This window comes from Sus scrofa, chromosome 15 (genome assembly GCF_054392235.1).
Source record: "Sus scrofa isolate SSC_HxYL_T2T_F1_AM1 chromosome 15, Sscrofa_HxYL_maternal_Yorkshire_Landrace_v2.0, whole genome shotgun sequence".
NCBI lineage: Eukaryota > Metazoa > Chordata > Mammalia > Artiodactyla > Suidae > Sus > Sus scrofa.
In genome coordinates this window covers 144288177-144313008 of record NC_139397.1, presented here as the reverse complement: position 1 = coordinate 144313008, position 24832 = coordinate 144288177, and the positions used below count along the sequence as shown (strand labels likewise).

At 36.0% G+C, this 24832-nt stretch overlaps 1 long non-coding RNA gene across 1 annotated transcript; it reads left to right on the top strand.

Annotated features, from left to right (window-relative positions):
- The first annotated feature begins 14660 nt into the window (after positions 1 to 14660).
- Positions 14661 to 23582, top strand: LOC146396177 (uncharacterized). Its single transcript, XR_014830191.1, has 3 exons — positions 14661 to 17312; positions 17397 to 17462; positions 23220 to 23582. It is a non-coding gene; the product is annotated as an uncharacterized LOC146396177 (long non-coding RNA).
- The last annotated feature ends 1250 nt before the right edge of the window (positions 23583 to 24832 follow it).

Sequence of the window (24832 nt, the reverse complement as noted above, 5' to 3'; positions counted from 1 at the left end):
TGATTAGGTACAAGTATTCTTTTTCTGCTTTGATTGGCTGTAATAGAAAGAGTTGTTTCTTAGATATACTTTGTCACATATAAGTGAAAAAAGTGACCATCATTTTTTGCCTTTTTTTGGCGGGGGGGGGGGAGCTTCCTTTTTGGAAAACAGGCACGTAGAATACTGAATACTTGGTCACACCCGTGCGAGAGCAAATTGGATAGCTCTTCACTTAGGAAGAAGGACATCAGCAGAATTTCTCCAGGCTCCTCATCCAGGTTGGCTGAGCAGTGGGTGAGTCATTTGTGCATCAAATAATGTTTGGATACTGATTATATATCAGACATTCTTCTAAGTACTAGGGAGAAAAAGATGAATAATGTTAAAACATTTATAATTGCAATAGCTTGTTCCCCTGAAGAGCTCAGTTCATTGAGGTGACAGACTGGAAACAAAAAATAACAGTAACAAATTGATGAGTGTTATCCCACCGATGCTATGGGTGTATGAATGGAGACTGAAGAACATCTAACCTTTTTACCAAGACAGGTGGGGTGGTGATGAGAGGCAGAAAGCACTCCAGATGGTCAGGACAGTGTGGGAAAAGGCACTGAGAAGAAGCCATGTAATAGGACTGGAAATCAGTCAAAAGGGTTTCAGAGGGCTTTGGAAGGTGACTGACATGAATCATGACATTCTAGAGCCCCATCTGCCATTGTCCTGTTATGCAGCAAACTGTTCAAGGCAATCTTCCTTTCTCCAATATTCCTCACTACCAAAACAAACTTGGAACTTCTCCTTCCCTTCCCCACAGCCCCTTTGGTTACAATACGCTAAATTCATTCGGGGTTTACTAGGAATCCGGCATAGAGAGAAGAGCTTTCATTCATTATCTCATTTATGTTTATAAAACCTCTGCGAAGTGCTTTTCATTATGCTGGCTCTTTCATCAGTGAGGGAACCCTAAAGCGGGAACATTTCCAAAGATGTCTTAGTTAATAAATGGCACAACCGGAACTCAAAATCAGGTCGATGTAATACCAAAAAAATCTATGTTCTTATATTGATGCTCTTCGGCCCTTCTCAAGAAGCAGCTAAACTTTTTTTTTATATTTTTGTGATATTTCCTCCTCCAGTTCACCCTCGTAGAAATGCAAATTGTGACTATCACAGCGGAACAATTTCTTAGGACTGAATGGACAGCCTTAGTGTTGATGCTTCGACAGAGCAACACATTCTCTTTTCCAAAATGAACATGTCAGTTATTTTAAGCAGATTTTATCTGGTTAAAATATAAGAGGATGACCCACAGTGTAAATACCTTCGTCTGACACCTCTCAATGACGGGCCAGGACTCTGCTGCCCACAGTCCTGTTCTCCCAGAAGAAGATCCATGACAGCTTTTATCTTACGGTCCATATCTAGTGTTCTTTATTATCCAATAGTCTGTTGTAGAAGCAAACATCTAAATATAAACATATCCCTTATTTTTACATTATTCCTTTTATTAGCTGACAGACATATGCCAAAGACTCAAAGAACAAGGATTCTCTTTTGGATTACCTTGCAGTTGAAAGCCTCAAAAACTACTGAAGATTTGAGGCCTGCCAATTCGTATGGGACAGAAAGGAAACCTGAGTGTACTGGTGCCAGGTCTTCAACTACATAGCCCTGTCACATTAGGTGGCCTCTTTTTCCAAATTATTTCTTTACAATTAAAAAAATTTATTTATTTAAAAAAATGTTTCCCAGGCTAGGAGTCGAGTCAGAGCTGCAGCTTCAGGCCTATGACACAGCCACAGCCATGGCAATGCTGGATCCGAGCCATATCGGCAGCCTATACAGCTTGTGGCAACACCCCATCATTAGCCCACCGAGCAAAGCCATGGATCAAACCCACATCCTCGTGGACACTAAGACAGGCTCTTGATCCACTGAGCCACAAGGTGGATCTCCAGCAGGACCGCCATTAGGTGGCCTCTTTGAGCATCCGTTTCCTTATCTAAGGGATGTGGAGAATATACAATTTCTGAGGTCTTTTTCTATATCCGTTGTGCAGGGATTCTAATGTTTTAGTGGTTTCCATGCTATTAGAAAGCAACTTGCAGGATTTTCCTCTGGTATAGTCAACAAGCATCTAATTCCTTTCGTAAAAGGAATGAGACCAGAATGGAATGAGTCACTAATATCTAGTAAGCCTGAGAGAGAATGAGAAAGAAGACTGGTAAGTTTAAAAGAGGAAGGAATGAACTAGATGATGCAAGTCTGAACGGGTTCTGGAATAAGCCTCTTGGTGGTTAGGAAGTAGAATGAGGACAACAGGGAAATTACAAAGCTCTACATATAGTGATTCTGCCCCAGCCTGTTCCTGAAGCTTCCACTTGGCTGATGAAAGTGCAGTGCTGCCTCGACTAGCCAAATAGGCAAAGACCTAGGTATTTATGTGCCCGCAGAGATGTGAAGTAAACTCATTCATAGAAAATGAAAGGAACATTCAATTTAGTTGTATGGCAACTCCCTCTAACGAGGAGGGAGAAAAATGGATATCCTGAGGTCTCAGTCATAGTCTAAGGGAAGGCATATTTATAATTATTCAGGGCAGAATTTACTATCTTTAGGCTTTGGGAGAAAGTGCAGTGTAAACAAAAGATGACACATCTGTCACAGAGATATATGCTACAGTTAGCAGAAGTTGACTGAGCAGTTTTAAAGAAGTTATAATCGACCTGAGCTAACAGCACATAGAGTACAGCTCCAGCTTCTACTGCTCCCACATAACTGATACATTTCCAGCTTGGTGAACAATCTCAGGATATAAACAAGTATTGAGTTCAGCCTCATTCACAGCAGAACTCACAAACGGCCTTTATCTCCCTTAGGTGAAAAACATTAGGCGTGCTTTCTTAGTGCATACAAAGATGTTATTCAGCAGCCTGAGAAATGCATGAAACTCAGCTGGCTGCCGATGCTTAAGCAGTTCAGAAATATCACTGCCAATCCTTCTTTACCTTTCAACCTTTGCATTAAGGTAGGATCCTGTTATGTTGCAGGGGTTTAAGAAAGTGATCACCATTTCCAAGTGAAGTTTTAAGGAGCACACTGGTTGAAGATTTAGCTCAGAGTTCACATTCCAGGAGGTGAATTGATTTTCTATTTCACAAACGCTGGAAATCAATACAATGCTTTGGTTGAAAATACCAAATTACAGACCTTTATAGGTAAGTGACATCACCAGGTTGCGTGGACCGCCTGAGTGTTGATGCCTGATGAGAGCAACGAATTTTCTTGTTCCATTTTATGGAAATGCTCTGGTAAACATTTAAAACTATGTATTTGTATATGCTAACTATGAACAGACTTTTATGCCAAAATTGTCTGACGTTTACAACATGGGAAATAATTTTAAGATAAATAGAATAGAGACAGAAAGTGAGATCCAAGTAAGTCAACTTAAAGGTTAAGGGAGTTAGTGTGACAAACTTCAAGTTGGGTACTGAGCTTCCTGGCACCTGGGTGGTGTTTACTCATTGTCTACTCTAGACCCGGTTCTGTGCTGGCTGTGTGCTACTGAGGGAAAGCTGACATGCTGTGCAGGGCCATTTGGCCCAAGCCTTCTCTCTGTGTGTAAACAGCTGGCCATTTCACTCTTTGTAAGCCCTTTCACTACAAAGAGATTGATTCCAAAGAACCCTTCCTTGCACTAAACACTAAATACTTATTACTTCAGAAAAAGATTCATTTATTTTTTGAAGTTAGTAATATGTGACATGGCATAACGTTCAAAAACACAAGAAGCTTGCAGTTAAATCTCTCCCTTGCTTCTGTGTACCTGTGTACCCAATTACCTCCCCAAGTATCAGAGTTTTTTTTTCTTTCTTTATTTCAGTATACTTCTAGGAATACTCTATGCAGAGGTAAGTATATGCATATGTGAGTATATTTCCATTACTTACATTATAGTAATGATAGAATTTATATATATATATATATTCTGAACTTTGACCTTTTCATTTAAATTTACATCCTGAAAAGTATTCCAATTACTACTTGGGGAGCTGCCTCATTCTCATTATAAGGTTATTTATTATTATATGGTAAGATGTAATAGCATGGTGGTCAAACTCATGGACTTGGCATCTGATTCTCCTGGATTCAAATACCAGTCCTGCCACTCACTAAATATGTCATCTTGAGCATGTTGCTTGACTTCTTCTTTTATATGTAACATGGGATAACAGCATTGTTGGAAAATTATGTGAGATAACATACGTAATGTAAAGCACTTAGAATGGTATATGGTCCAACCAAACGCTATATATATATGTTTGTTCTCTTCATGGTATTGTATTGTGTATACGCAATACACTGTATTTAGCTAGTTCCTCGTTGATCAATGTATAGCATTTTCAATTCCTCAGCTTATTACAATGCTATTGTCATTGTCCTCGTATATCTATATCTGGCATTTGAGTGTGGATGTCTGTAGGATAAATTCTTAGATTTGAATTTGCTCATTCAAAAAATATGTGTATTTTCAGAGTTCCATCATGGCGCAACAGAAACAAATCTGACTAGGAACAATGAGGTTGTGGGTTTGATCCCTGGCCTTGTTAAGTGGGTTAAGGATCCGGCATTGCCATGAGCTGTGGTATAGGTTGCAGACACTGCTTGGATCTGGCATTGCTGTGGCTGTGGCCTGCAGCTGTGACTCTGATTAGACCCCTAGACTGGGAACCTCTATATGCCATGGGTGCAGCCCTAAAAAGACAAAAAAAGCCAAAAATGTATATTTTTAGTTTAAATAAAGGCTGCAGTGGTTTACACTTCCTACCATGGGAAACCAATGGGTCAAAATTTACCTCCATCAACAATATATAACAGTGCATAATCCTTTTATTATAGCCAATGCTGAATTACATGCAATTTGATATTTCTAATCCGATTTATCAAAAACATTTCATTGTTTTATATATGTATATAAAACAATGAAAAAAATATAAAAACAATGAAAAAATATATATAATCAAAATATATATATATAAAACAATGAAAAAATATATATATAATCAAAAGTGAGGATAACAGAGTCCTACTTCCACTAAAGATAGCATAGGTGATACCAGACCAAACTTCCCATAGATAGCAGTTATAAACTAGATAAAACAGTGGTAAAATCTGTAAAAAAAAAAAAAAAAAAAAAAAACCAAAAAACCAAAGGCCTTGGAGTGGAACAAAAGTAGGCAGAAACTGGAAGTGAGTGGACATTTAGAAAAAAGAAATGATATTGAAAGATTATGCTGTTCTTAATGGCTTTCTTACTCAAGGTTACAGTTAGTATGTGGCAAGGTAGCTCGAACTTGACAGAAACAAAATCATAGGATGGAGTTCAGGGATACCATCACAGCTACCACCTCCTTTTCCTAATATCCTGGGAAGGAGAGATACAGAGATGAGGAGCCTTAAATTCTGTGTGTAAGCTATTTTCATATCTCTGGCTGACCCCTAAATTACACATTTATTGGGAAACACCAAGCAGGCCTTAAGGCTGAAAATAGTAAAAAGAAATTTTAACTGAATTTCATTGCAAGGAAAACAAAGTGTGAGTTTAGCATGCTGATTGCCTGCTGATTCAAAAATCACCAAAATTAAGAGAATCCATAATCTCTACCATATATTTCAAACTATATAGGAAGGAATTCAAAATAACTAGACATATGAAGAAACAGGAATATAGACACATACTGATGATAAAATCACCTGAGATTAACTCCAAGATGATTCAAGTGTTGGAATAAACAGATAAGAATTATAAAGCGCCTACTAAAAATGTGTTCAAGGATGTGTAAGAGAATGTATTCATAGTCCCGATGAGAAATTTTGGCCAAGGAAAAGCCTTAATAAGTAAAGGAATTAGCAAAGAGTCTAAAAGTAAAAACTAATAGCCTAAACAAAAATTTCAGAGAAGGGACTTAATGGCAGATTGGAGATGACAAAAGAAAGAGTCAGTAAACATGAAGATGAATCAAATAGAAATGATGTGCCCTGAAGAATAGAATGAAAATTGATTGACATAGAAAGAACAGAGCATCAGATACAATAATACTGAGCATTCCAAAGTACACTGTGGTGGCCATGAAGATACACCACTTAGATCTCCCTTCAGGGACCTGCTGCAGGGTACATAGTTGATTGACAGCCCCACCTGCCCACCATATCTCCTGAGTCTATCCCTGTCTGCAGGCAGTTCCCAGTCAATGACAAAACAAAGTGAGAACACTAGAGCCAAGCCACTGCCGCTCAACATTGAGCTTCTTGAACAATCTTTGCTGTGGGAACCCCTAGCAACCTGAGTTTTTCTCAGAGTCGGACTGCAGTCTGAGATTTCCTCCTATACAGTCTTTCTCTCTTCCTTTGCTTCTTTCACACCTGTCAGAACTGCATCATGGTAGGAAGGCTCTCCCCAGCTACTTCTGTGCCCCCTCCCTTTATCATTCACAGGCATTTCCCCCAATAAATCTCTTGACTATCTCAGTCTATATTGACCTGCTTCCTAGAGCAATCAAAGTGAAACATATGGGAAACTGCATCCAAAAAAGAGAGAAAAGAATGGGACAAAAATAAATTGAAGTAATGCCCAAATTTTTCTAAAATTTGGTGAGGAATTTACAGATATAAGAATCTCATTAAAAATGTGGCAAAGTAAATACAAAGAAAATCACATCTAGGCACATAATTTTGAAAATACTGAAATCCAAAGATAAAGCCTTCATTAAAAGCAACCAAAGGAAAATAGCAGATTACATATAAGGGAATGATAAATCAACTGATAAGAATTATTGTTTATATAGCAATAATGAAAGCCAGAAGTCAGTGTAAAGCCATCTTTAAGATGCCGAAAGAAGAAAAAAAGTTCATCCAGAACCATATGTGCAGAGAAAGTGTCCTTCAAGAATTAAAGCATAATAGAAACATTTTCTTCAGATAGAATTTGTTGCCTACCCTATAAGAAATGTAAATGAAATTCTTCGAAATGAAGAGAAATCATGCCATATGGAAATTCAAATCTTTAGGAAGGAGTGAACAGCACCAGAAGTGGTTAGTATGTGGGTACATATATTTAAAACTATTTTTTCTTTATTCCTAAGTACAAAGACTCTTTAAAGGGAAAAATTTGAATAACATTTTTGGGATAGAAAACACATGTAAATGTGATATACCTAACTATAGCACAAAGGATCATGATAAATGGAATTATATGTTCACAAAATACTTTTTAATTGAAGTAATATAATATTAACTCTAAATAGATTGTGCAAAGTTAAGAAGAATATTATATGGAGTTCCCTTCATGGCTCAATAGTTAACAGACCCAACTAGCATCCATGAGGATGCGAGTTCATTCCCTGGCCTCTTTCAGTGGATTAAGGATCCAGCGTTTCCATGAGCTGTGGTATAGGTCACAGACTCAGCTTGGATCCCAGGTTGCTGTGGCTGTAGTGTAGGCCAGCAGCAGCTGTAGCTTCAATTGGCCCTCTAGTCTGGGAACTTCCATATGCTGTGGGTGTGGCCCTAAAAAGCAAAAAAAAAAAAAAAAAAAAAAAAAAAAAATACTACAATCCCTTAAATAATCATTAAAAAAAATCACAAAATCTAATACAGACAATACAGACTTTAAAACAGAATTCTAAGAGGTATTCACCTCAAATATATTAACTTGAAAGAAGGCAGGAAAGGAGATTAAAAAAAAAAAAAAAAAAAAGCACAGATGGGCCAAACAGAAAACAAGTAAGAAAATAGTATGCCTTTATTCAATTATATCAATAATTACATCAAATGCAAATAAACTAAACATTTCAGTTGGAAAACTGATTTTTTTTTAAACAGCAAGATGCAACTACACATTATCTGTAAGAAGCACACTTTATCACAAGACAGACAGATTGAATGTAAACAGGCATAAAAAGATACGCCCTGTAGACACTGATAATAAGAAAACTACAGTGTCTGTATTAATGTTGGATAAAGTAGACTTCCTGACAAAATTTTTATCAAAAGAAAAGGGATATTTCATACTGAAAATGGCAAGTTGTCAGTAATACATGACAATCATGCAGGTGTGGGTATATGCCTAATTGTAGAGTTTTAACATGTAAACATGTAAATGTTAAGAGAATTAATATGAATAATATCAAATTTCTGTGTATTTATCTACAAATCTACCACTATAGTTTGAGATTTTAACACTGCTCTCTCTGTGTCGATTGAGCTAGAAAAAACATCAGTAGGGGTAGGTATATAAACAGCCTTAGCAACACTATTAATCTGTTCCACCCACCTCATATTTGTAGAACCCAACACTCAATACATCCTTTTCAAAGGCACACATTATTTTTGTCAAGTTGGCCCATATCCAGGGAGTTCCCCTTGTGGCTCAGCAGGTTAAGGACCCAACATTGTCTCTGTGAGGATGCAGTTTGATCCTTGGCCTTGCTCGGTGGGTTAAGAATCCAGCATTGCCATAAGCCGCAGTCTAAGTTGCAGATGGTGCCTCAGATCTGGTGTTGCTGTGGCTGTGGCATAGACTTCAGCTGCAACTCCTATTGGAACCCTAGCCTGGGAACTTCCATACGCCGCAATTGCAGCCATAAAAGGAAAAAAAAAAAAAAAAAAAAGACCACCATATCTAGACTTGTTATAAAACGAGTCTCAATAAATTTTGAAAGATTGACAAATTACAGTGTAGGAATTCATAATAATGGGAGATCTACAAAACCCCAGTATTTGAAATTGTATAGTACATTTGCTAATAGTCTTGAGAACTTTTGCATAAATATTCATAACAAATAGTTAATATTATCGACATGGTTTATTGTATTTTTATTATCAATATTATATTACTTTTATAAAAGTAACTTGACAGGTTTTCTTCTGCAATACTACAATAAAGGTTGACCAACTAATGCCTACTTCTTGTTTCTGTGAAGGTTTATTGGAACATAACCAACCGTAACAACACATTCACAAACTGTCTATGGCTGTTTTAACTCTGTGGATAGAGTTGAATAGATGCAACAGAGTCTACAAAACCAAAGATGTGTACTCTCTGGTTCTTTGCAGGAAAATCTTTCTAGATCCCTAGAAATTCTAGAAGAATTTAAGTATCACTGTAATTATTGATTAATTAATGCTTGTTAGGTGTTCATGTAATAATAACAATTGGGCTGATTGCTAATTCCGTGTCTGGTTTTCTTTCTGTTTATGCATTTCTATGTATGCTACAGTAGAAAATAGATATATTGATATATTCTTTAATATCTGAATGTCTTCTTTATCTTCTCATCTGATTAATTTGTTTTATTTTCTAAATATTCTGAAATTTGGTTTTAGTTTTTTGGCCTAAGATGTAAGCAGTTTTTAAAAGTTTAGACAGTAAAGGTTTTCCCCCTACTTTTTACTTGAAGTTATAATTTTATGGCTTTATGAGAAAACTTTTACAAATAAATATTTTTATAGTTCAATAGTTAATGAAGGTTTCCTTATGCTCTAATATAATCTGAATGTTCCAAGGGTCCTTGAAAAATATGTATACTCTTCATTTGTGAAGAATATAATTTTTATATGCATATTAGCTTGACTACATATTATCAATTTGTTATTTACATTTTCTGTATCCTTACTTATCTTTCTACATTGACCAGTCTTTTGTGGAAAAGAAGAAGTGCATTAAAACTTCCCATTACTCTTTGTATTTTATGTCAGCTTTTAAATGGAATTTTGATTATATGTTAGTTGGTTAATAAATAATAATAACTATTATATGTGTATTGTGGAATGTAACATTTATGGCTCTAAAGTATTCTTCTTAATTCATTAGTTCCTTTCACCCTGAATTCAACATTGCTTGATATAAAGATTACCACTCTTGCTTACAGGAACTATTTTGAATACACTTTTATTTTCAACTTTGTTTATAATTTTATTTTATGACTTTGAATGCTTTTGCATATAACATAATATTAAATATAATACTGATTCTTTTGTTCTTACAAGTAAAATAATTTACTTTGTGATTCAATTGGATGTTTCCTCTATTTAACTGTGTAAGTTTAACCATCTAACAATTATGATACTGCAGATATTTGTTTAGTCATAGAAGTACATTTTATTCTATGCATTCTGTTTTGATTGCATTTTTAGTTCTTATATCATCCTTTATGTGTTTTATGTGGTCTGTCATTTGGTTTGGGTAACTGTATTTATCCAAATAATTTGGAAAGCTTGATGTTTTGCTTTAGTAATCATTCTCATAAATCTACCAAGAGAAAGTGTCACCTTTTATTATAATCAGTTATTAAAATGATTGTATTTCTGGGTCTTCCACATTTCTCCTCAACCAACTGATTTTAATAGATATACTCCTTACTTTAGTGATTACTTCTAAACCTTTAACCACAGACATAACAATAATTAGTTTATTTATCCGTTTAAAATCATGCTGTTTCCTTATAGCTGTAGAAGTTGAGGATATCGACAACATCTTTTCCTTTCTTCTCTAGATATTTTAATCATATTATTTCTACTCTTTCAAAGTAAATAAAGATTTGCTTTATTATTTTGCTTCATCTCTGAGTGTGTATATATATATACGTATAGAATAACATCTGAGTGTTTTTGTGTACAGTTATGTGTATATTTATATAGATAGATAGTATGATATATGTAATATAATGTTTAATACATATATTATGAATATGGAATACTAATCATACGTCACAGAAATTTTATAACATTTTAGAACAGTGCCTGATATTTACTAAAAGCTTGATATTAGCTTTTCATTACTATTTTATTGTTAATCACATTACTTACTTTACTTGAGGGCTGTTCATAGAGCTATGGGAGCTTATTGGCATTTCCATATGTCGTTCAGATGGTTGAAGATGGTCCTTCAATTTATTTGCAAAGGACTCATAGAAACCATAATTCTTGATGTGTTGTATGTATGTCAGTTGCTTTTATACTTGAATGGTTGCTTGAATGACATCAGATCCTTTAAGGACTCTGTGCGTGCCATTCGCTGACTGATCTGATTTAATGTTGCTATGGAGATGGTTCAAGTCAGGGTGGTTATTTTTCATTAGAGTAGTAACTTGATCTCTTAGCCTTGGTGTTCCCCAAAATTTGTTCTACATATTTGCATTATAGATGTATACTTATTTTCATAAATTCTTTTGTATTTTTGTAATTTCAGGAATGTTTTCTTGGATTTTATCTTTAAATATATTTTTAAAAAGATCTTGCTATTTTAGTGTTCTTCATTAAAAGCATCATCTTTAGTTTTTAAAGATACTTGCAATATCTTTACATTACTTTTATAAATATCATCTTTTCCTTTATTTTTGACTTTGTTCATTTCCATTTCATTCTGCTTATTGCTTTTCACAGCCCATGTCAGGTGTTCAGTGGTATTTTTTTTTCTCCCTCTAGTGCTTCTGCTGAACTTCGTTTCCAAGATGTTTTTCTACGTCTTACAAATCTGCTTTAAGCTCTTATTTTAGGACAGCATTTAGTTCATGGAATTTAGTTACTAAGTGTTTATGGCTCATGATGATATACTTGTCACAATTTTGACCCATTATACAGAGATTGCTCTTTGTCATTTACTATTCCTTTTTCCTATTCCTGTAATATGTTTTAGGTGGGTAGCTTTTTGATCACTGCACATCTTGGAATAAGTAAGCTTTCTCCTAGACCAACTATTTTCAGGAGGCTTGTGGAAATAAGGGCAAGAGCTATGTTTTAAGCTAGCAGAAATTCTTTTAGGAAGTATGGTTTGACATGAGTGAAGTTAGCGCTCTTCTTCCCAACATCTCAAATTGGTAGAATAGGCAGTTGCTCTTCATGCAGAGTATAGCTACTCTTACTTTGTTGGCAGACTGCCTCCCACAGGACTTATCTGCATGATGTCTCCTACTGGCTCCTTTCTTTTATCCTCTTTATTCCACATGGTTTCAGGGGAGCCTCCGCCACACACCTGCTCAATTCTTTCCATTCTTCAGGTGATGATTTTTGCCTTGTAAGCTTTCTCAAGATCTGCATCTGGTGCTCTCCCAGCTTCTTCAGCACCCTTGGGTGACCTTCACTTCCTCTGGCTACACTTTCCTTATAGCTTGTTCTTTGGTATGAGAGACGTCTCTTGGTTTCTTTAGATGTGAATGTAGGCCCTGTCTTTTGTCCTCATGGATGTAGGGCCAACATCACCTTTACCATCACAGGAAAATCCTAAGAGCAATATTTTTGCTGTCACTAATTACTAATCCTGGGAACCAGTTTTGATGTTTGCATGTCACCCTGTGAAAGCAGTATTTCCTTTTCCCTGTCACTGTGAAAAGTCAAGCTTCATCATTTTCACTTTTCTCAGTCATATAATGCATTAAAGAAAAGGATTGCCTCATTAATCCTTAAACAGTCAGCTCCAGTTCCACCTTCTCTTCCTTTCCTGCCATAGGACCTCTGCCAGGGGAGAAACTCCCTCCTCTTGCCCTTCTTCCCCACTGGTCCAGCTATTTATACTCTGCATGCAATATTTATAAGATAAAATGTCAGCAGATTTTGATCTACTCACCCTGTAAAAAATATCACGAAAGACTGGACAAATACCTTCCCTGGCCCTTTCATGCCTGGCAGCATTGGTGTTGTCTGAGATACACTTCTACTCTTTTCCTTTTCCAAAGTGTCCCTATCTTTCAAAGCTCAGCAAACATTCTGTCTTTTTAAAAAGAGATGACTTTTTCTCTGACTGCCAAGTACACAGAGAAGGCTCTCTTCTCTGAATTCTTCAATTCCTTCTTTCCTTTCTTCTGTGGCAGTATGTGTGGGAATCAAAACATGTGTTTGGAGACAGACTGCATGCATTTTAAGGCTAAGTTCTGTAATTCCCCAATTGGGTAACCTTGAAGACTAGACTCTCAGTGTCCCAACCTACAGTAAGAGGACAATTATCCTACATGTTTTTAATTGTAATAATAAGAAAATTTACCTTATAGGATTTTTATTAACTTAATTAAATTAACAAATGTTGCTAGATAGTGAGCATTATGTAAGTGCTAATATTATTTACAAATATGTATTTTTCAACAATGATGCATTTAACACATATGTACCATACTAAACTCAGTATATATGTGTATATAAGTGTGTGTGTGTATATATATGTGTGTATATAATTGTGTGTTTTTATATATATATATATAAATAACTGAATCACTTTACTGTACACCTGAAACTAACCCAACATAGTGAATCAACTATACTTCAATAAAATAAAAGTTTTTTTTAAATAAAATAAAGAGCCCCCTTTGATGAGCATTAGCAAATTTATTCTTCCATAAAACACCACCACAATGAAGATAACAAATATTTCCACCACTCTTAAAAGTTTCCTTGAGCCTTTTTTCAATCTGTCTTTCATCAATATTTCTAGGCAATGACTGATATTCTGTTCCTATGGATTAGTTTGCATTTTCTAGAATTTATATAAGTAGAATTATACCATTCTCTCTGGGTCTTGTTTCCTATTTAGCATGGTCATTTTGAGATCCATCCAAATTATTGCATGCGTCAGTAGTTTGCCCTTTGTTACTTATAATTATTCCATTGTGTGGATATACCACAATTTGTTTACTCATTGAACTGTTGATGGAATATTGGATTTTTTCCAGCATTTGGATATTACTAATTTAGCTGTTTTGGACATCCATATACAGCTCTTTCTGTGGTTGCTTTCATATCTACTAGAGTGAAAACTCCTGGGTTATAGGGTAAGTATATATTTAACTTTTCATGAAAAAGACAAACTGTCTTTAAGCGCCCTTGTGCCTTATTTCCCTTCTTTATATACCTTACAATATTTGGTGAATAGATTTTGAAGGAATTCCAGGTATAAGCGGAAGCATGCTTTTGTGGTATTTGAGGACAAAGGAAACTTTCCAGTTTTCCCTCATCTGTTGGGTCAAATTTCAAATAAATCATGAGACTCTCTGTACGTGCAAGTTACTGGCCCTTCCCATCCGTAATTAGAGCCTACGTCCTTTGGTCAGTGTCTGGTACATGAATAAATATTTGAATAAGTGAAGTTTGAGTAAATATTTATTTTGAGGACAACCTGCATGTTGCCATGTGAAATTGTTCCTGACAAATGAATAGACTTGGAACTTACTTTTTTTAAAAAATATATTGGAATATAGTTGACTTGCAAAACCGTGTTAATTTCAGATGTACAGCAAAGTAAATCAGTTATATATATATATATATATACACACACACACATATATATACATATATATATATGTATATATATATATCCATTCCTTTCCAGATTCTTTTGCCATATAGTTCATTAGACAGTATTGAGTAAATTTCCCTGTGCCATTTGGTAGGTCCTTGTTACCCGTCTATTTATTATATAGTAATGTGTGTATATATGAATCCCAAACCCCTAGTTTATCCCTCCCCCCCACCATATTTCCCCTTTGATAACCATACATTTAGTTTTGAATCTTTGAGTCTGTTTCAGTTTTTTTTTAATTATGTGGTATCATTGGAACTTGCTTTTTGAAAAACGGATTTTAAAATGATGAATTTATATGTCCTCTCTCGAAAAATAGCAGTGACACGTAGGCAACTGTGATTCTTATTTTATATGCTGTCCTTCTGTGTTCTATTGGGTTGTTTGTGTCATAAACAGATGTGTCTTAAACTCCATGGTAGAAAACAATTTCTTATAATTCTTTTGAAGGTTTTTATTCTTTTTTTTTTTTTTTTTTGCATAAGCTGGGAGTTTATTTTTCTTGCCAGAGGAGTACCCAATTATGTTTGCAAAGGAACATATTGGTGGGGGTCTTTTTTTTTTCTTTTTTGAAATGACTTTTTTTTCCCATTATAGCTGCTTTATAGTGTTCTGTCAATTTTCTACTAGACAGCAGAGACCCAGTCACACATACATATATACATTCTTTTTTCTTACATTATCATGCTCTATCATAAGTGACTAGATATAGTTCCCAGTGCTATACAGCAAGATCTCATTGCTTATCCATTCCAAAGACGATAGTCTGCATCTATTAACCCCAAATTCCAAGTACATTGAACTCCCCCCTCTTGGAAACCACAAGTCTGTCCTCCATGTCCATGATTTTCTTTTCTGTGAAAGGTTCATTTGTGATGTATATTAGATTCCAGGTATAAGTGGTATCATATGGTATTTGTCGTTCTCTTTCTGACTTACTTTACTTAGTATGAGCATCTCTAGTTCCATCCATGTTGCTGCAAATGGCATTATTTTGTTCTTTTTTATGGCTGAGTAGCATTCCATTGTGTGTATATACCACATATTCTTAATCCAATCATCTGTTGATGGACATTTAGGTTGTTTCCATGTCTTTGCTACTGTGAATAGTGCTGCAATGAACATACAGGTGCATGTGTCTTTTTCAAGGAAAGTTTTGTCTGGATATATGCCCAAGAGTGGGATTGCTGGGTCACATGATAGTTCTATACATAGTTTTCTAAGGTGCCTCCATACTGTTTGCCATAGTGGTTGTACCAGCTTACATTCCCATCAAAAGTGCAGGAGAGTTCCCTTTTCTCCACACCCTCTCCAGCATTTGTTATTTGTGGACTTATTACTGACGGCCATTCTGACTGGTGGGAGGTGATACCTCATAGTAGTTTTTATTTACATTTCTCTAATAATCAGTAATGTTGAGCATTTTTTCATGTGCTTCTTGGCCATCTGTATATTTTCTGTGGAGAAATGTCTATTCAGGTCTTTCGCCCATTTTTCCATTGGGTTGTTGACTTTTTTGCTCTTGAGTTGTATAAGTTGTTTGTATATTTTAGAGTTGAAGCCCTTGTCAGGTGAATCATTTGAAACTATTTTCTCCCATTCCATAAGTTGTCTTTTTGTTTTTTTTATGGTTTCCTTTGCTGTGCAAAAACTTGTTAGTTTGGTTAGGAGCCATTTGTTCATTTCTGCTTTTATTTCTATTGCTTTGGGAGACTGACCTGAGAAAACATTTGTAAGGTTGATATCAAAGAATGTTTTGCCTATGTTCTCTTCTAGGAGTTTGATGGTGTCTTGTCTTACATGTAAGTCTTTAAGCCATTTTGAGTTTATTTTTGTGCATGGTGTGAGGATGTGTTCCAGTTTCATTGATTTACATTTGGCTGTCCAGTTTTCCCAGCATCACTTGCTGAAAAGACTGTCTTTTACCCATTTTATATTCTTGCCTCCTTTCTCAAAGATAAATTGACCATAGGTTTCTGGGTTTATTTCTGGGTTCTCTATTCTGTTCCACTTGTCTGTATGTCTTTTTTGATACCAGTACCACACTGTCTTGATGCTGTGGCTTTGTAATATTGCCTGAAGTCTGGGAGAGTTACGCCTCCTGCTTGGTTTTTGTTTCTCAGGATTGCTTTGGCGATTCTGGGTCTTTTGTGGTTCCATATACATTTTTAAATTGTTTGTTCTAGTTCTGTGAAAAACATCATGGGTAATTTGATAGAGATTGCCTTGAATCTGTAGATTGTTTTGGATAGTATGGCCATTCTTACAATATTAATTTTACCAATCCAGGAGCATGGAATATCTTTCCATCTCTTTGAATCCTCTTTAATTTCCTTGATTAATGTTTTATAGTTCTCAGCATATAAGTTTTTCACCTCCTTGGTCAGGTGTATTCTCAGGTATTTGATTTTTTGGGGGTGTAATTTTAAAAGATATTGTATTTTTGTATTCCTTTTGTAATATTTCATTGTTAGTATAGAGAAATGCAACTTATTTCTGAGTATTAATCTTATATCCTGCTACTTTGCTGAATTTTTTGATAAGTTCAAGTAGTTTTGGGGTTGAGTCCTTAGGATTTTCTACGTATAGTATCATGTCATCTGCATACAGTGAGTTTTACCTCTTCCCTTCCTATTTGGATGCCATTTATTTCTTTTGTTTGTTGGATTTCTGTGGCTAGTACTTCCGATACTATGTTGAATGAAGGTAGTTATTCTTTCTTTCTTTTTTTTTTTTGTCTTTTCTAGGGCCCCTTTCTGTGGCATATGGAGGTTCCCAGGCCAGGGGTTGAACTGGAGCTGTAGTCACCAGCCTACCCCAGGGCCACAGCAATGCAGGATCTGAGCCGCGTCTGCAACCTACACCACAAGTCACGGCAACACCGGATCCCCAACCCACTGAGCAAGGCCGGGTATCGAACCCTCAACCCCATGGTTCCTAGTTGGATTCACCAACCACTGCACCACGACGGGAACTCCTGAAGGTAGTTATTCTTTATATTTGTCCACCATAGCACTGAACACACAACCATGAATGCTATAGATTGTCATTTTTTCTTTGCCAACAGATCGACTGGCAATATCTATGATTCCAAGGCTATCAGAAATTTGTTTATTCAACACTTATTTTTTGGGTAAGCACTCTATTGACAGGTACTATTTTAGGGGATATGGAAAGTGTAAATAACAAAGGCAAAGGTTCCTGCCCTTATAGAGTTTAACTTTCTGTGTGTGGATGGCCGGCAATTAAAAAGAATATGTAAATAAAGTGATGGCTACAAGGGTGATAGAGAGAAATAAAGTAGGGAAGAACGAGGAAGAGGAAAACCACTACACAACGGCAGTGGAACCCTTCAGGAGAGAAAGCAACATGTGCAAAAGACTTGAGGTGGGAGAGTCCCTGGCACGGAGCATCTTGCCTAACATCAATGTCACTGAGGTCAAGTGAGGGGCTGGGTGGTGTGAGCTGGGATTAACCAAATCCCAGTGGATGAGTTCTGGTCTTCCTGGTCAGTGTAAATACTCTGAGCCAAAAAGGTATGGGAAAATACCAAACTGATGAGAGCCATAATGCATTTTACTTTTTCATCAAGATCATTTTGGCTACAGTGTTGAAAATAGACAGTAGGACAAAAATGGAGCCTCAAGGAGACTGGCTGGGAATCTATTGTAATTGTCCCAGGGACAGATCATCATAGCTTGAACTTGGGTGGCATCAGTAGAGGAGGTTAGAACTGTGAGCATTCAGACTATATTTAAAGCATGTTATTGCCAAGCCTCTAGGCACTGGAGTGGCAATGTGGAAAGACCAATTGGATAGACAAGTGTGGAGTTCTGAAGGCAAGCACAGAGTGAAGCTCATAAAAATGGCTTATGGTCCTGGGTGAGAGTTCCAAAGAGATGCAGGAGTTAGGGAAGATGTCCAAGGCCTGAGCCCTGGAGGATCTAATAAGAAGTCAGAGAGATGAAGACAAATCAGCAAAACAGACGGAGAAGGAGCAGCCAGTGAAGCAGGAAGAACAGGAGAGATTTTTAGAGTCCTGGAAAGCAAAAAGAATTTAAGGAGGACAGACATGAAGTCGAAACTGAAGTTTTTAAGGATGGCCAAGGGACAAGGATAGGGGCAGGCCAATGATGAGCAAAGAGAACATCAACCCCCACTTCCAGGGCTGCTAGCAAAACTTGGTGTAAGATTGAAACACTTGTAGCTCTTGAGTCAGTAAGATCTTAATTTTTAGTTGCAGATAACCCCTTTTAGAACTAGTTTAGTGAAATCAAGGATGAGTCTTATTAACTCTTACCTGTTATAGTTCTAGGGAAGCTGGTAATTGTTGCTGACATTACCCATACATTTTGATTTAAAAATAGTCTATAAATCAAAATCAATCAGTTGCTTCAACTTATAACTAACATGCACAGATTATGAGTGTCTGGAAAACCTATTGAAAGGAGAAGTACTGCATTGCTCCACAAGCTCTAATCGTATCCCTCTGATCATGGACTTTAGATGATCTCTTTGTCTTGTCAGTTAATTTCAGCTACAGAACCAAAAGCAACAAAGAGAGAGGACCCAAAATAAGCCTTTTGAGGACTTTAAAAGGATTCCAAAAACTTTTATTGAGTGTTCCTGGGATGTGTGGTAGTTTGAGGATCTCATGTCTGTTTTAAGAGATTATTTTTGGAATCATAATGACTTTAAGTGTGGTCTTAAAAAAATCATTTTGTACCCTAGAGTATGTAATCATCCAAAGAGTATAAGACGCTCTTTATCTTTTGTTTTACTATTATACATTACATAAAATAGCATTTGAGGCATAAATGAAAATATCATCTAATTCTATGTATCTTAAAGTATACATCTCAAATAACAAAGAATCAAGATTTCCTTGTATGAGATACTCCCTTGCTCAAATATGATATCTTTGTTTCATTTTAATTAAGTTTTTTTAAGTTTAAAACTTTTTATTAGAGTATAGTTGATTTACGGTGTTGTGTCAATTTCTGCTGTAGAGTATAGTGACACAGGTTTCAAAATTTTACACATATCGATTGTGATATGATACCTACATTTAGAAGATGCAGTTTCTCATTTTAATACTTTCTTCTTTTATTTTAAAATTTAGTTGTGAAAACCCCCAAACCCCATCAACTTTCATAGTAAACAGAAATAATTCTATACCAACAGTAATATTGCTTTCAAGTGTATCTTCCAAAAGTTACCACTTAATATGGAAAAAAAAAAATAAGGAAAGAATTTAAGGAATTCCCAGAAATTGCAACAGGGTTTACTTCTATGCTGATGAATAGCTCCTTGAGGAAAATCAGCTCTCTTATTAATATAACATCTGGCTTGCATCTTGCATAAATAAAAACACAAGAGCACGATAGAAATAACGGAAAAGGGAAGAGGGAGGAAGGAATGTGGGTTTTCTAGCATAATAATCTCTAACAGCCAAGAAATCAAATTAGAAATGTCATCTAATGAGACTCTAGTCAAGAAAATTTCACAGGAGAAGGCAAAGCGTTATGCAACCACGACAAAAGCAGTGAATCAGGTAATTTAAAATAAAAAAAGAAGAAAACAAAGCTAAAACAGCATACATTGGCTACAAGATTCCATTCAGTCAAAACAGCAACGATCAATGGCTTCTCTGGGGACCATTTATTACTTTAACCACAGAAATTCCATGACTTGGTTAGTATGTTTTAAGAGGCGCTCTACTGTTCTCTGCATGATCAGATTTCTGTTTTTTCCTTTGTGCATTGTCAGTCTGGAAGAAGAAAATACACCTAATTAAAGACATAAACAGAGGCTAATTGTCATTCTATTATGTGGGTGAGTGGAATGGTTCTTCCTCTGCAGGAAATGCCATTTCTGACAAATTTGTAAGAGGTCAGCTTAATATTAAAGTTGAATGTCATTGATTCTTCAACAAAATCTTGTTTGATTTTTCCAGATCAGGAAACTAAAGCAACAAATTGAAATTAAGTAGTAACAATGACTAGTATCAAGGAATGAAACATCAAATGTGGGCTTTTAGTGGTGTTTGTTCTTGTTGTTGTAGGAATCAATTATCCATCTTGAGTCTGAGGAACTATCCCTGGTATTACCTTTTTTCTACGCTCTTTCGTAGTATCTGGGAAGAAAAAAGGGGCAAAGGAAAAGGTGGTTTCTGTGCTGCTTAGTGCAATTTCCATGATTTCGGAGACATAAATTGGCCTTAGTAGACTCACACAAATTAGTCTATGTAACAAAATACATATATAAAATAAAATGTTATGGAGTTCCCGTCTTGGCTCTGTGGTTAACGAATCCGACCAGGAACCATGAAGTTGCAGGTTTGATCCCTGGCCTTGCTCAATGGGTTGAGGATCTGGCATTGCTGTGAGCTGTAGTGTAGGTTGCAGATGAGGCTCCGATCTAGCATTGCTGTGTCTCTGGCGTAGGCCGGCAGCAACAGCTCTGTTTAGACCCCTAGCCTGGGAACCTCCATATGCCGCGGGAGCGGCCCTAGAAAAGGCAAAAAGACAAAAATAAATAAATAAATGTTAGGAAAGTAAGAATCTTATTAAAAATGAAAAACAAAATCTATAAAAAATGTTTCTTTAGGTTTCTTAAAATCAGATTCATTGGTGTTTATGCCGATGAAATTTTTTCCCATCCTTCTCATATTGATCATTTTTATTTTATTTATGACTTGATAAAAACTTTCATAAAATACAAAATCAGTTAGCATTTTCAGTGATATTTTGATGGTAAGCATTGAATTTTCCAATTATATGTACCAATTTAGCTAATATGCCTTTGAAATGCATAACTGTCCACCCACTGTTTCTGTTTCTAAGGATTTACCCTAATTGAATTAACTATGTGAAACATATGTAAGAAGAATATTTATTTTACCATCTTATAATGCTGAAGAGTGGAAACAAATCAAATATTCTCTGAAGAAGCACTAGGTTACCTTTATGGTAGCATAGCCAAGTCATGGAGTATAATTGTGCCACTTTGGGAGTTCCCACTGTGATGCCGTGGGCTAAGGATTCAATTGCAGTGGCTCAGGTTGCTGCAGAAGCATAGATTCAGTCCCTGGCCTGGGAACTTCCATATGCCATGGGGTTCTGCTAAAATGAACCAACAAAAAAACAAAAACAACCAGACCAAAAAAAACCCAACCAAACAAACAAAGACCATTCAAGGGAGCTTCTTGGTGCTCTAGTGGTTAGGACTCCATGCTTTCACCCCTGTGCCTGGGTTCAGTCCTTGGTCTGGGAACTGAAATCCCACATCAAGCCTCAGCATGCCATGGGTGAAAGAAAAAAGAATTGCCACTTTGAAAAGGTTGCAAAGTCCAACCAATTCCAATCTTTTGATGGAGCTGGTTTATATTAATCAGTCACTCTACGGAGAGCATTGTACTCCACACTGCAATATAAGACATACACTAGGAGTTCCCATCGTGGCGCAGTGGTTAACGAATCCTACCAGGAACCATGAGGTCTCGGGTTCCATCCCTGCCCTTGCTCAGTGGGTTATGGATCTGGCGTTACTGTGAGCTGCGGTGTACGTCGCAGCCGCGGCTCGGATCCTGCGTTGCTGTGGCTCTGGCGTAGGCCAGCAGCTATAGCTCCAATTAGACCCCTAGCCTGGGAATCTCCATATGCTGTGGGAGCGGCCCAAGAAATGGTGAAAAGACAAAAAAAAAAAAAAAAAAAAAAAAAAAAAAAAGACATACACTAGAAAGGAATGTTGAAAGGACGCTGTCAGACACAAGTAGTAATTCTAAGAATTTATTCTTACGTCTCAATTGCATCACTCCTGAGTTGATCCCACCCGACCCTAGAGACACCTACACGGACAATACACCCAACCCTAGATCCTCATTTCCCTGCCTGCCTTCGCCTTAGTACCATACCCCTCACCACTCCTTGGCCCTGCACTGGATGTGCTACATCCTAAATACTGTGCCATCAATCAAACTCAGTGTCAAACATCCTTTTTCTACTACTCTCCACTCAGTTAGCTCATTCAGTTACTCCTAGTTCAGAAATTTTCAGACGTCACGGAACATAGTCCGTTTCCATTTCACTTGCCATCTTTTTCAAGATAAGGAAAAAAAAAATTCACTGTGAATTGTCCGAACCTTCTTGTCCTTTTCACTTTAATCTAAAAAAGGATCACCTCTCCTGGTCATCCAGCTTAAAATCTGGACAGGTACATTAGTACCTTTAATCTAGGTTGAGATTTGTTTTTCTTTTTCTCTTTTCATAAAATTGGCAACATTTCTATGCAATAAATATCCTCTCTGTGAAATGAGGTTATTGCTTTTATCTGGAATTTCTGTAAAAAAAAAATATATATTTTATATTTATATAAAAATAAATATATATGTGTATTTATATTTATATATAAATACATATATATGTGTGTGTATATGTATATACATACAAGTATATATTTGTAGTAATTCTAAGAATTAGAATATACACACACACAATACTCAAACATATATTTGAGTTAGCTGGTTTGTCATATATCATTAAGTGTATTTAAACATATGAATATAAATGACTCTGAGACAAATTACCCTGAATACAATCTGAAGCATATACATGCAGATGATAAAGAAGATAAGGAATTATATTAATACTATTAGGAAGCAATATTTTCAGTATAAGGGAAAAGAGACATATCAAAGCCAAGATCAAAATGAAATAAAAACCAGTTAATCCTAAATCTGAATTGGAAATAACAGGATGTATTCATGATATATTTTTAATGATTTTTCGTCTCTGCCCACTGAATAAGCATGGAGAGAATGATCAATCTGTAGCAAGGAACACCCTGTCAAACCAAAACTGTGATTTCTAAGTGTCATTTTTCTCTACAGGAAACGAGAACACCATGGAGAATGGCAGATTCCAGGTCTGGGACATGAAATGGAGAAGATGATCCAGGAACAGGTCTTCATACCAGATTACAAGGACCCCGTTAAAGACTCTGAACTGTATCAGGAAGGAGTGGTTGAGAGTCAACTGGAAAGAATTCCCCCTGGCAAAATGGTGGAAATTTTGGGAACCACAAATAAAGACAACTGCAGTAACTTGAGAGATGATACATATGTCAAGATGTACATGAGTTTATAATATTACAACAAAACAAAACAGAATGGTTCCTAGCAACCTTTGAAGGAAGTGAGAAATCCTACTCTGGAAATTGGTAAATAAATAGAAAGAATCAAGCCTTTATCCTCTTTTCCGTGTGAACTGTCCTTGGAGTAATCATCATGAAAAACAGCCTTGGTCATAAAAATTATTTGAGCCGATAACTGCAGCAGTAATAATGAAATTAGAATATAACAACTTTGCTCCCCCTAATTCATGATGGGTATAGATAATGATCATGAGTGGCTGCTTAAACCCTCAGGTGGAAAGTGTATGTGAATCTTTTTTTTTTAAATAGGTATTATTTTATTAAACTATAGTTAATTTACTACATTGTGTTAGATTCAAGTGAACAGCAAAGTGATGCAGTTATATGCATTCTTTTTTAGATTCTTTTCCATTATGAGTTATTAAAAGATATTGAATATAGTTCCCTGTGCTATATGGTAGGTCCTGTTGGGTCACCTATTTTATATATAGTAGTGTGTACATGTTAATCTGAAACTCCTAATTTATCGCTCCCTCACTCGCACTATCCTCTTTGGTAACCATAAGTTTTTTTTCTGTATCTGCGGGTCTCTTTCTGTTTTATAAATAAGTTCATTTGTATTATTGTTTTAGAGTCCACATATAAGTGATGTATGATATTTGTCTTTATCTGGCTTACCTCATTTAGTATGATAATCTAAATCCATCCATGTTGTTGCAAATGACATTACTTCCTTCCTTTTTTATGACTGAGTAGTATTCCATTGTATGTATGTATGTATGTATATGTGTGTGTATATATATATATATATATATATATATATATACACACCACATATTCTTTATCCATTCCTCTGTCAATGGGTATTTAGGTTGCTTCCAGATCTTTTCTATTTAAATAGTGCTTCTATGAACATTGGTGTGCATGAATCTTTTTGAATTCCAGTTTTCTCTGGAGATATGCTTATGAGTGCGATTCCTGGGTCATATGATAACTCTATTTTTAGTTTTTTAAAGAACTTCCATACTGTTCTTCATAATGGCTGTACCAATTTATATTCCCATCAACCGTTTAACAGGAGTCCTCTTTCTCCACACCCTCTCCAGGATTTATTATGGAAATCTTTATAATGAATGAATCGAGATGACAATATCCGAACCCACTAATTAATCCTAATCTTTAAAAGTCTTTGAGGGGTGTGTGTGGGGAAACCACATAATAAACACACACACACACACACACACACACACACACACAGATTTAAGCAGTAACATCCAAAATGTGGAAATTCTATAAGACAAAAAACCCAGTTTCTTCAAATAGTAAATTGCAAGCAGGTAAAGGGAGGGA